Raw genomic sequence first — 12,721 nt, forward strand, 5'->3', positions numbered from 1 at the left:
GAGAAAAATGGACCCAGAGGGTAATAATGAGAGCTTTGAGAACAGGAAGCCTGCATGTGCTAGTCTGGTTCTCTATGCTTCTTCTTCCTTACATCCTAGCATGCTGACTGTTTGAAGCCAGCTCACAGGACATTTGCAGGATCCGCTAGGTTGGCTGTTCCACAAAAGCAAGAGTTCTGCATTGCTTATTGACCTGTAAGAGGGCCTGGTAGAAACTCAGTAAATATTTATTGAACAAACAAATGAATCTAGTGAGCTAACAGACACGAAAATATCTAAATACTACTGTGTAGGACTGAAGACTGATGAGGGTTAATTTCTGTCCACTGAAAACACTACTAGGGAAGTAGAAGTCTCCTCAGAGAGGACTGGTAGAGGAAGGAACACATTAATACAAACACCTGGGGAGAAAGCTTGTGTGATGGAGGGGTTCAGTCTAGGACCCTCTGAGCTAAACTGAGCCAAAGAGCATTTGCTTACTGATGAGTATCCATACCAAGAGGAAAGAGAGAGCTTCAAAGAAGGGGATGTAAATCTCGATTTTGTAGGCCTGATGCCAGATATTCCAGCACATTAAAGATGACAGACAAAGGAGACAACAACACCTTTAAGACCTAGTCCAGATTGTATATTTCCCTACCTTTGTTAGTTAGCCGGTGTTGAGTAATGTGTGTCCAGGAAGTAATAGAGGATGTGGGGGAAGATGTTTTCTGGAAGAAATGGGACGATGGTAAGATGTAACTTATCCAAGGATGCTTGCGGCTGAACGTGTGTCAATGGTTTGATTTTCCCCCAGAGTGACTGAAAACGTCAGGGTAGCCTCTACTTACTGGGAAAGAAGAATATTTTATCTTTGAATTTTAAAAAAATGTGTTACCCTGTTAGGAAACTCTACTGTTGCAGGTTTTCTGGGACTTTGTATCATATTTTTTTTCCTTATGCTAATGTTGAGAATGATCTAGTAAATATCTGTGGCTTGCTACTTGTAGCATGGGAAGAGTTTCGAAAAATGTAGAATTTTGAAAAGGCACAGGGTTTCTCTGGTCTGAAAAGTTTGTACCTAATTCAGACAAAATGGGAAGGCTTTCTGCAAAAGTGAGAATTTCAAAGCATGGGACTTTGAAAGACTGAAAGAGCTCCAGGCTCCAGAAATCTTGAGTGGAAATAAAAACACATTTAGAAAATTTACTCATGCAGGGCTGGGTTCTCACTACTGTAAAAGTAGAGGTAAAGCTCGGCAGGCAACAACGTTTTACAATTTTTATGCATTTCCTTGTAAGTGAAAGGACCACTTAAATGTGTAAAAAGCAATTTTGCCAAAAGAATAAACTGGTAGTGAGATTGTTTTGCACGATTAGCGTTATTGATATTAAGGAAACTTAAAGTCAACTAAATTATTAAAAAAAATAAATAAGTAACTGGAGGGTTAAACAAAATAACTTACTTTTAACTTATTTTTTAATAATTATCCTATTCCATCCATGAGCTTTTGTGACTCATATAGACTAGATTCATCCAAACAATTATAAAGCAGCCTGGCATTTTAAGAAATCCTTAACTATTATTTCCTCTTAGTATTTGTCCACTCTAACCAATCCAGAAGCAGAGCGGGCAGGAGGGAAGCCCCCATGAAACCTTAGGTGGAATTCCTATACCTGATCCGTCTCTACCTGAATACAGTTGGACCTCAATAAAATGGGCCATTTGATGCCATGACTGTCTTTTATATCTTCCCATCTCCTGACTTGCGCTTCATTTCCTATTTCTGAACTCATGCTTTTTTATTTTTTATTTTTTTTTTTTTTGTGGTATGCGGGCCTCCCTCTGCTGCGGCCTCTCCCGTTGCGGAGCACAGGCTCCGGACGCGCAGGCCCAGCGGCCATGGCTCACGGGCCCAGCCGCTCCGCGGCACGTGGGATCCTCCCAGACCGGGGCGCGAACCCGGTTCCCCTGCATCGGCAGGCGGACGCGCAACCACTGCGCCACCAGGGAAGCCCTCATGCTTGTTTTTGAACTCGATGATTGTGTCTGGCATATTTTGTTTGTTTCTTTTGCTTTCAGTTTTTTTTGTGTGCTTTCAGCTCAGATCCATTTGTCTACCATCCCCTGCTCTGCTCCATTTCGAAGTTTCCTTGATAAATGACTTTCTTCGAGGTCTAGCCAGGTATTCTCAATCTCTCTGTCTTTCTATCTCTCTCTGTCTCTGTGTCTCTCCCCTACTTTGGACAGTCTTGAGAAGGGGTTGCATCTCTTTGGTGAATTCTAAATACCGCTAAGAAGCTCCAGTTCCTACAGTCCCCATAGTATTTCCTAGAACTATTATTGTCTTACCTTTCCTATTTAGACCTATCCGATAATGTCTTTTTTTTCCCCTGCAGGGTAAGACCTACAGTGATGTAGGTCTTTTTCTAAATAAGATTCTTTTTCTAAACATGTATATCTCATGGACTCAGTACCATTTATTGAAAGGACCATTGTTTCCCACACAGTACTACAGTATAATCTTTTTCATAAATCAAGTGACCTTATATAGATGGGTCACTTTTTGGACTCTGTACTGTTTCATTAATCAGTCTATCTTTATATCAATATCACACTATCTTAGTTATAAGAGCTTTATGATAAATCTTGGTATCTGCTTGTTTAGTCCTGCAACTTTGTTCCTCTTCTTCAAGATCAAATGCTCTTCTTACCCCTTTGCATTTTCATATACATTACAGAATCAGCATGCCATTTTCTGTGACAGACAGATGGGTGGAGGAGATAGATAACAGATAAACAAACAAATCTGAAATTGCATTGAATCTGTAAATCCATATGGGAAGGACTAATGTCTTTTTAATATAGAGATTTCTCATATAAGAACATGGTTTATCCTTTTATTATTTTGGTCTTCTTCAGTGTCTTTCAATAAAGTTAGTTTTCAGAGTAGAGGATTCTCACATATTCCAGTAGATTTATTCTAGTTATCTGATGTTATTTGATGCAACTATAAATAATGTGTTTTTTACTTTATTTCCTAAATGCTTTGTTAGTATATAGAAAAACAACCGGTATCTGGGTATTGATATTTTACCCAGTTGTTTGCTAAATTCACTCTTTAACTTTTTGTTAATTCTTTCGAATTTTCCTTGTTCACATTCATGTCATCAGTGAACAATGAAAATTTTGTTTCATCATTTTCAAATATATTTTATTTCTTTTCCTGGCTTACTTTCAGGAGCTAGGATCCAGTGTTGTTCCTGATATAAGAGAGAAAGCTTTCAACATCTCACCACTAAGTATGATGTTGACTCTAAGTATTTTGTAGAATACCTGCTTAGTTCATTCAGGCTGCTATTACAAATACCCCAGACTGGGTAACTTATAAACAATAGAAATTTACTTCTCTGGAGGTTCTGGAGGCTGAGAGTCCAAGTTCAGGGTGCCAGCACAGTCAGATTCTGGTGGAGGCCTTCTTATGGGTTATACAGACTGCCAACTTCTTGCTGTGTCTTCACATGGCGGAAGGGGCAAGGGAACTCTCCTGAGCCTCTTTTACAAAGGCATTAATCACTTCTCAAAGGCCTCATTTCCTAATACCATCACATTGGGCATTAAGATTTCAACACATGAATTTGGGGGACACACAAACATTCAATCTATAGTAATACTCTTCATCAGGCTGAGAATGTTCTCCTTTATCATTGGTTTGTTAGTTGCTATCAAAGTTTTCTATCATGAACCATTTTTTAATTTTATCAAATACTTTTTCTGTCACTAATGAGGTAAGTATGATTTTTTTCTTTATTTGGTTAATTAATTTAATTTCAAGTATTTCCAAATGTTAAGCTAATCTTATATTTTTTTGAATAAACAACTTAGTTGTGATGTATTAGCCTTTCCATATGTCACTAAACTTACTATTTAAATATTTTTGCTTAGGATTTTTGCATCTATGTTCAAGACATTGATTTATAATTTTATATGTTTTGTTTTCTTTGGCCAATCAGGTATCGACAGTGTATGTTGGCCAGATGAAAAATAGAGGGAAGTGTTTCCTCTTTTTCAGTTTTTGGAAAAGTTTGTCTAAAATTGATGTTAACTTTAACCCCAGCTCAGTTGTACATCTTTTATAAAAAAGGATTTTTTTAAAGCATTATACCTAGCATTTTTAGCATTCTCTACTGTGGAACAGACTAATACACACCAACTATTAACACTGTTTATGGGAAAGGGAAGAAAAGGAGAGTGGAGAGAAAAATTACTTAGTATTTATGTTGCTCTGTATTTTTTATATACATTTTATAAATTTGGGACAGAAAGTTAATGAGATTTTTGCAAAATAACTGTAATACAGAGAAACCATTTTAAAAAATCGTTATGCAGTCGATTAACTTCGCTAGGTACTTATACCTTGAAGTGAGCTGAACTACCAGAAAGTTACATATTTGGCATGCATTAGGGTTATTCCTAAGAGAGTAATGTTTACCTTCCGTTTTTATCAAATGCCATCATATAGTCTTGAAATTTAGTGTTTTATAAGTTACAAAAATGTGACTAAGGTCATTGTCTATTACATCACTCACTGCCCTCAAGGAATTTTATGATGGCTCAGAGCCAAATTCACAAGCCAGCTATGGCAACAAGGTTTGAGCCTTATGATGTGTATAATTATGCTGTCTTTTTATCTGACCCTGATATTTTATTTTTTTTTGTCAAGTTCACTTTGGTTTGCTGTGTTATAAGCTGCCTCAAATCCCCAAAGGAAAATAAAAGCAAATAGATTATTTTTTAAATGTGCATTGGACACAGGAAAATTCTGGATTTTAAAGTGAAATTTTTCTAAAATGTTATCAAGCTGAGAAATAATGATTGACCCACTTGTCTTATGGGTCTCTGAGGGTCACAGACCCTCAGACCCTCTCATAAGGGTCATAGAAAATCCAAGAAACGGTTTACCATGACCTACATGGGCAGGTCATGTAACTTGATTGTGCCTGGATTTCTTCATTTGCAAAATAGAAGTTATCAACGTCTGCTTCTTCTTCCTCACAGGATTATACTAAAGAAACACACACACACAGACAAAGAAGAGTGTTCTGATTCAAATGTAAGGGAAAGGAAATAAGATTTACTGTTAATTCTGCTAGATGTTTCATCTACATCATCTTATTTAACCCATACTGCAACCCTATTAAGTAAATACTATTACCCCCAATTTGCAGACGAGCAAACAGAGGCTCAAAAGTTTTAGGCAGTTTGTCCAAACTTGCATAGTTATTAATCAGCAGTGCAGGATTTCAAACTACATCTATCCCAAATGACTAATACATTAATTGTAGCTGGTGAAGTTCTTCATAGAGGAAAGGTGCTCAATATGTGTTTGGGGCTTTATTTATTACTTAACAGGGAAACCACTGCCTTAGTTGATCCATTATTTTTGAGTTTCTACTCTATAACTTATAAATCTTCTTGAAACTTAAACTTTTAGTGGCAGTTCATGAGTCTAAGATTTTAGTGAGGAAGGACTTTAGTTAGCGTAATAGTTTTCAGTTTTTGCCGTAACTACAATTTAAGGGAAATGGAAACAAGCTTGTTGCTACCAAGGGCAGAGGTTGAGTTATGTCTCTAACTGTCCCTAATATAAACCAATTACTAAGACTACAATTTAGGAGGTCAAGTAAGGGTTTTTAACGTTGGAACACCACCACAGTTTCATGTTTAGAAGCTGGCTTGTGAGAACCAACAGAAAAATCTCATGTCAAATTAACCATTTCCCAAGTCTGAGAAGACACCCTCATCCACATACCTCCATTGCTTTTTCCAAAGGGCAGGCAAGACAATAAAAACTCTGAGTGGAAAAGCATAGAAGGGAGTTTCATCACTGACAAGTGGTAGAAGTTCTGACCATGAGCTGGGGAGAAGACAGTCTTGGAACCCTTTCGGAAGCAAACCCAGGTGAAAAAAGCAATTGGTACCAGATGGAGAGCCTGCCAAGTCCCCTTCTCTTCAGGCCTCTGCGGGAGCTCTTTGCTAAATCTTTTAATAGCATCAAGCCTGAATTTTTATTCTTTTTATACAAGAGCTTGAAATCAACTTATTGTCAGGCAACAGTGGTAGTATTTATCCCTTATTTCCCTGGGAAAATGGCTGATACCTGAAGATGTTGACAGCTTCTATTTTTAATGGGAAGGTTTGATAAAGCACAGTTGTATGTATGTGGAAGAAGGAGGACAATGAATTTTGAGGCAGGCCAGCCCTGTCAGGAGCAGCATCACTTCTAATCCTGCCCAAGCAGACAAAGTGATTGTATATCCTCATTAATGCTATAACTGGTATCTGGAATCTGTTCAAAAATGCCGATTTACTTTGTAACAGAGGATTATAGCTGAATTTGGAGTTTTTTATGGGGTCTGCAGATGCTTGTGAAATTCAAATATAAAAACTGTCAGTTAAACATCTCATGAAAAGCTGTACCTTATACTAATCCAAAGGAACACGAACATGTGCTCGAGGGGAGGAAAATCCACGATATGTTTCGGTAGCGAACCACTTACAGAAACATTAACATTCCTGGACAGGGTTGCTCATGGAGTTTCTAAAGTAACTTAGGAGCTATCAGGATTCAGTTCTTAACAGACTTCAACACAGTAGGGGGAAAATTGTCAGTCAGCAGCCTCCAGTATTTATGAATTATTAATGTTGGCTTTCTGGGTATTTTTTTTTCAAGTTTTGCTTTTGTGTGCATGTTCAGCTGAGTAATTCAATAGACTGATGGAGACATGAATAGATATGCTAACTAGCACCAGGGTTAACCTTTAAAGTTCGTTAAAGCTGTCAGCTTTCAATGAAATATTTTCACGTTCCTTTTTTTCCCTGTGAACTGGAATATAAACATTATTTGTACACTGGGATCAGAGGTGCTTAGAAGAAAAGAAGACTCCACCCTGGCATCACATTTTTTCAATCAAGACAACACTAATGGATTCATCAAGAAAGGCATCTTTTAAAAAATTTCTCACTTACAAAGCACACCACCAAAATATATTCAATGGCCTACGTTTATTACAGTATTTTCTCAACCAAAAAAAAAAGTGATGACATGTACCTATTGCTACAAAAGTACTCAGGAGAAAAAGGCTATGATGTGGAGAGGAAAAGGATAGGATATTGGAGAGGGAAATGGAGATTAGGGTAGAGTGCCACATCGGTGTGTGGGTTGCAGAAGGAATGAAAACCACATCTTACTTTCATGGTAAAGATGGAATTTAAAGCTGGTAACAACCTCTTGTCAAAACAGGGATTCTTTTCGGGAAGCAAACAGGGAAATGAGGGAGCCTGTAATTAAACCAACTACAGTTTTCAAAATCTTCCAAGATTTTGTGTCAATGTGCGCTTGCTAAAGAAGCCTAAATAATAAAGCCCCGTAATGAAATCATCCTGCTCTGAAATCTTTCCTGTTACTCTTTAAAGTGCTCTACTTTTTCTTTTTGCGGTTTGGCCACCATATGGAATCATCTGTCACCGGATATCACATGCCAGGACTCTCCTACTGCCCTGCCTAATGACTGTGCGTTTCTAAATCCTTCTCAATCCTGATCAAAACAAGAAGTGAGGAAATGTGAAATGAGGTAGGAAAACATACTTCTTTTCAAAGTCTATAACTGGACTCCAGCTTGTAAGGATTCTATTATAAAGGATACAGAATAAGAAAGTTGTCCATTCTTGATGTGTAACAATAAATGATGTAATCAATTTAATATCTCAACCTTCTAAATGGATCTCTATTCTTCTTCAATTTTTTTCCCCCACCACATTCCTTTGAGATCAGCAAGAAAGACATGAGAATGGCTTTATCAAAGTCTGTAAAAATGAAGAAAAAAACTTGAAGCAAGGAAAATGTGGATTACTTGGATTACTAATACTCTTAGAAATACTTGAACTCAACTCTTGAATCCCTTACCAAAGACAACCAGCTCATAGCATAATCCACATCTAATTTTCAAAGTAATTCAGGTATACCAATAGATGCCCCAAATTAGGGGCACCCAAAATATGGCCCAGATACCAACTATTTTTTCTCAGCATCTATGCCTTTAGGACCAAAAAAATCAGTTTTGAGCACCTGGAGTTTACTGTTTACTTTTTCTTCTCTCCTTTAAGGCCCTTTTTTCCTTATTTTCTGATATCTATCTTTTATTATAATTTATAATATAGCAGTATATATTGGAGACAGTTTTTAAATTATTAATGTGCTTTATTTGTTTTGCATTTCCAAGTACATGTCCTAGAGCATCCATCTACTTGGGGAAATGTGGTGAGGAGAGAAAAACAAAAATAAAGACTGATGTACTATTCAGCATCTCACATACAAAATAGGATTTAGCAGAAAGTCAATAAGCTTAGAGCCATGCATTTTTTAAAAAGAAAGGATTTCCCAAATGCTCTTATTTCCTTCCTTAGTGTATCAACCAATCCGGGAACACCCAGGCCTACTGAGTTCTTCTTAGTGCTGAGAAAATTCCATTTCCACCTGTGAATGCAATGGCAGGAAATCTCTTGTTCAGTTGTAGAAAGAGATCAAAATGTAGGTAAAAAAAAAACAAAAACCTCCCCATTTCCGGCTTGGGGAATTATAGGGAACAGAAGAGGAAGAAAAATGAGGTTCAAGTGTTCAGTCTTATGTCTCCTGATATGCCCCTCTCAGATTTTTGCCTAGAGAGGGTTATTTGTGTCATATAAGGGAAGAAACCTCAACGAGAAGAGACCTTTGCTCCATTTTCTTCCTTTGGGATTCAAGAAGGAGACGACCAACATAGAGCCACTCAGCCTAATAAGAAAAGCAGATCATGTTGTTAGAGAATTATCTGGATTAGTACTTCTGATCCTCCTTCAAGATCCATGATGTGTGGGCATCTGAGTTGAGAGCCAGCCAGACTGATGTGGGGACTACTGTGCTGGGTAGGGCAAAGTGACACCACAGTAGAAGGTGGAACTGGGTGGCCTGGTCAGAGGGCTAGATGGGAGGCAAAGTAGAGAACAAGGGTCCAAAACCAGTGATAACTCAAGAACAGGGGCCCCTCCACCCACTACCATGGAGACACCTAAGCCTCTTCATGTACCCAGGTACCATCCTAGGAAGGAAAATAAAGGGAGATGGGACCTAAGCAATTTTACCTAATAGGAATTGAAAAGTACATAAAGGAACAGTTGAAAGTTTTTTGATCAGATCAAGCTTATTCTAAATTGGATATTTTGTTACATTTCCCTACTCACTCTCAAGAAGAATGTCAGAATTAGTTCCTCAGGTGATTCTTTTGCACATTAAGAACTATTACCCAACTTTCTAGTCATGCTTGCAAAAATTAAAACTAAGTTAAATCTTCTGGATTAATTGATCATGAGAAGAACAGATATCCTTGGTGCTTAAATTAGAAATTTCTCCCTAGGGTCCTCCTAGCAAAAATCTCATGCAATGTTTTCAGTAGCAAACTTTCAGTAGACACACAAATGTACCTCTTGAGTCTCTTCTAGAATATTCTTTAGTCTATGCTGATGACACCCCAGCAAAAAGCACAATCTAATGCTAAACCAACATTATACAGCAGAGGATCCAGCTTACCAAAGGATGGAGCTTGTTCAGAGGTAAGCTTTAGAACATCTATGAAATTGATAAACATGAAGGCCTTTAAGCAAACTTCCCTTCATAAATTCTGTTTCAGCTAAATTTTTGCTAAATGGTGGGTGGGCCTCAAGTTTAAGTGGGTAATCATTGTGGGGCTAGCTTATGTCACTTGTTAAACACAGACATATATCTAAACAGACAGTAGAGATTAGTTTGGTATCATTTTATAAAAATTGAGTCATTTAATAAGAACAATGCTGTATAGGTTTCCTAGGGTTGTCATAACAAAGTGCCACAGACTAGGCGTCTTAAACAACAGAAATTTATTTTCTCATAATTCTGGAGGCTAGAAGTCCAAGATCAAGGTGTCAGCAAGACTGGTTTCTTTTGAGGCCTCTTCTCTCGGTTTGCAGATGACTGTCTTCTCCCTGTGTCTTCACATGGTCTTCCCTCTGTGCACGTCTGCATCTTAACCTCTTCTTATAAGGACACCAGTCAGACTGGGTTAGAGCCCACCCATATGACTTCATTTTACCTTAATTACCTCCTTAATGGCCTTATATCTCAAAATACAGTCATATTCTGAGGTACTAGGGGATTAAGACTTCAACACATGAATTTGTAGGGAGGGGAGACAATTCAGCCCATGACATATGCCTGAATAGGAGATCATACTGCTGGCTACAGGGATGGGTGCAGGAGTAGGCATGTTCCTCAAAGTCAGGCCAATAAGATTCTATTTCTCTGTGGAAAATAAGAGTCTCTTTCCATTGGGATTATCAGCTGTGGGAATGTAGCCAGGAGTTGGTCCACTATCCACCCCATATCTGGGGTAGGCTGCAGTCCATCCACCTGAACGTCATGAAGAAAGAGTGTGGGCAAAGTATGCATACAGTTGTACATGATCAGGGCACAAAGACACAAGCTGAGTCGTGAAATGAGAGGATGATGGTAGGATGTGTTCCAGTCTCCAAATCATGTACCCTAGATTGGATCATCTGGCTGAAAGGAGCATCTTTCGTACATTCACAGAGAGTCACCACATGCTCTACAGCCCTGGGAGACTGCAGACGTTTACTAGGCAGGCAAAACTACCCAATGTCCACTACTCTTTTCCATAACCTTTCTGTCCTTCCTAAAGTTTCTTACATGCATATTCAATGTATTCTGTGGGTCCTACGTTCATAAACTTTGGTCCACTAATTTCAAAAATACAGAGCTCTCTCTCTGTTACAGTACTCAAAGCCTTTGTATCTGGAATTGCACTCCATGTTCCCAGGTCCCTGGGGTCATTCCCCATCAGACCCCTAGGGATAGTCCCATCATTTTTTTCATACATCTCACACATCTTGCACATTGGCCCCCATACTAAAGTTTCCTTCAATCTCCACTGGCAATCCATTCTTCAGTGGCTGAGGCCTTGCTACCATGTGCATCTTCCTGAAGCTTTTTTATCAGGTTTAGTGTGTGTGTGTGTGTGTGTGTGTGTGTGTGTGTGTGTGTGTGTGTGTGTACATTTTTTTTCTTATTATAGCCATCAGCATTCGACTAAAGAGAAACAGAACTGCTAAGAATGGTCTCCAATAGAAATTTATTATAGACGTTAGACTGTACATAATCATGGAAGCTGAGTCTGTGCAATTACTCGAGATCAGCCAGAAAGGAAGCTGGATGAGGATGAGAAGATGGATAAATGGAAACTGACATCTGCTTTTCACCACCTCCAGCCCTGGTGCCTTGGATGAGCTACAGGAAAAACCGTGCTCTAACCATGGAGCTGCATATATCTGTAGCCCAGGATTCAAAGAGCAGATGTGGTGGGAGCTGAGAGCAGGATGAGTGTGGGTGCTGTCCCCCCACAGCAAGGTGAGCTGGCAGACCAGAGACAATGCATGTGAGCTGCCACCATGTCTGGTATGCTGCACCAGCCTTCCAAAAATAACAAAAATGCTTTGACTTCACTTTGGCCTTTCAAATCTTGTGTGAATTTTTGTAGCGGTCAACTTGAACAGGAAACTAAACAGAAAAGGGTATTCTGGGAAATGTAGTTCTGCTTAGTTACACTGGTAGAGTGCAAGACATCAGACATAGTAAATCTAAATGTACTCACTTGAGCCAAAATTCAAGATGGCGGAGGAGTAAGACATGGAGATCACCTTCCTCCCCACAAATACATCAGAAATACATCTACATGTGGAACAACTCCTACAGGACACCTACTGAACACCTGCAGAAGACCTCAGACTTCCCAAAAGGCAAGAAACTCCCCACATACCTGGGTAGGGCAAAAGAAAACAGAAAAAACAGAGACAAAAGAATATGCACAGAACCTGCACCTCGGGGAGGGAGCTGCGAAGGAGGGGAAGTTTCCACACACTAGGAAGCCCCTTCCCTGGCAGAGACAGGGGGTTGGGGGGAAAGCTTCGGAGCCATGGAGGAGAGCGCAGCAACAGGGGTGCAGACGGCAAAGCGAGAGATTCTCACACAGAGTATCGGTGCCGACCAGCACTCACCAGCCCAAGAGGCTTGTCTGCTCACCTGCCGGGGCAGGTGGGGGCTGGGAGCTGAGGCGTGGGCCTCGGAGGTCAGATCCCTGGGAGAGGACGGGGGTTGGCTGCATGAACACAGCCTGAAGGGGCCAGTGCGCCAAAACTAGATGGGAGTGAGTCTGGGAAAACGTCTGGAACTGCCTAAGAGGCAAGAGACCATTGCTTCGGGATGCACAAGGAGAGGGGATTCAGAGCACCGCCTAAACAAGCTCCAGAGATGGGCACGAGCCGCGGCTATCAGCGCAGACCCCAGAGACGGGCATGAGATGCTAAGGCTGCTGCTGCAGCCACCAAGAGGCCTATGTGCAAGCACAGGTCACTATCCACACCTCCCCTCCTAGGAGCCTGTGCAGCCCGCCACTGCCAGGGTCCCGTGATCCAGGGACAACTTACCCGGGCCCGCCTCAGGCAGTTGTGATGTCATGATGGACATGACATATCATCTCACACCAGTCAGAATGGCCATCATCAAAAAATCTACAAACAATAAATGCTGGAGAGGGTGTGGAGAAAAGGGAACCCTCTTGCACTGTTGGTGGGAATGTAAATTGATACAGCCACTATG

The sequence above is a fragment of the Physeter macrocephalus genome, chromosome 9 (assembly GCF_002837175.3).
Source record: "Physeter macrocephalus isolate SW-GA chromosome 9, ASM283717v5, whole genome shotgun sequence".
Lineage (NCBI taxonomy): Eukaryota > Metazoa > Chordata > Mammalia > Artiodactyla > Physeteridae > Physeter > Physeter macrocephalus.